This window comes from Myotis brandtii, unplaced genomic scaffold (genome assembly GCF_000412655.1).
Source record: "Myotis brandtii unplaced genomic scaffold, ASM41265v1 scaffold46379, whole genome shotgun sequence".
Lineage (NCBI taxonomy): Eukaryota > Metazoa > Chordata > Mammalia > Chiroptera > Vespertilionidae > Myotis > Myotis brandtii.
In genome coordinates this window covers 4,929-5,772 of record NW_005367734.1, presented here as the reverse complement: position 1 = coordinate 5,772, position 844 = coordinate 4,929, and the positions used below count along the sequence as shown (strand labels likewise).

Below are 844 nucleotides of genomic sequence, written 5' to 3'. Positions count from 1 at the left end.
GAAGGGAGAGGGAGAGAGACAGAGAAACATCAGTGATGAGATACAATCATGGACCGGCTGCCTCGTGCACACCCCCTAGTGGGGATGGAGCCCACAACCAGGGCCTGTGACCTAACCAGGAATTGAACTCTGACGTCCTGGTTCCTAGGTCGATGCTCAACCCCTGAGCCACGCTGGCTGGGCCTGTTTGCTTATTGACTAACGACAGCCCCGCTTTCTCGGTGCCAGAGGACTTGTCATGTGACGGTGCTGTCCTCTCGCCCACGGCAGAGCTGGGGTCCTCCCGGAGCAGGGGGTCCGCCCTGGACACTGGGACGAGTGAGCTTTGGGTGGGAACTGACGCGTGGAACCCTCCCTCCCGCAGATCCGAGAGGCGCGAGATGTCCCGTAAGGTGAAGGACGCCACGAAGCCGCCCGAGATGTTTCTGACGGTGAAGGACACCATGAGGCTGCTGTGCTCCCTCTCAGAGGCGAGGAAGATGAAGGAAGACATGAGGCTCAGAAGCTGATTGCCTGGCTCACTGGAGCCGGGGCCTTGGTCGGGGGCCTGGTCGGCGGCCTGGTCGGCGGCCTGGTCCAGGGATCTCTGGGACTAGCGGTTGGTGAGTGCAGTGCCCCGCGGGGTGGGGGACAGAGGCCCCGGGTCCCCAGGGGCCTCACAGGAGCCTGCGACCAACATGAGGGGCTGGCGAGCTGAGCCTGAGACTCGGCCTATGTGCACAGACGTGTCCGGTGGGACACACGTGTCTGTGTCTCAGAAGCGCAGGGCGCCCTCCTGTGGCTCCTGCCTGCGGACTGGAAGGCGCCCTGCCCCGGGGTGTGCCCTGTGTCCCCTGGGCAGGCC

The 844-nt window shown here is 64.3% G+C and overlaps 1 pseudogene; it reads left to right on the top strand.

Annotated features, from left to right (window-relative positions):
* The first annotated feature begins 181 nt into the window (after window positions 1-181).
* LOC102251440 overlaps window positions 182-844 on the top strand; it is a 1,918-nt pseudogene continuing 1,255 nt past the window's right edge.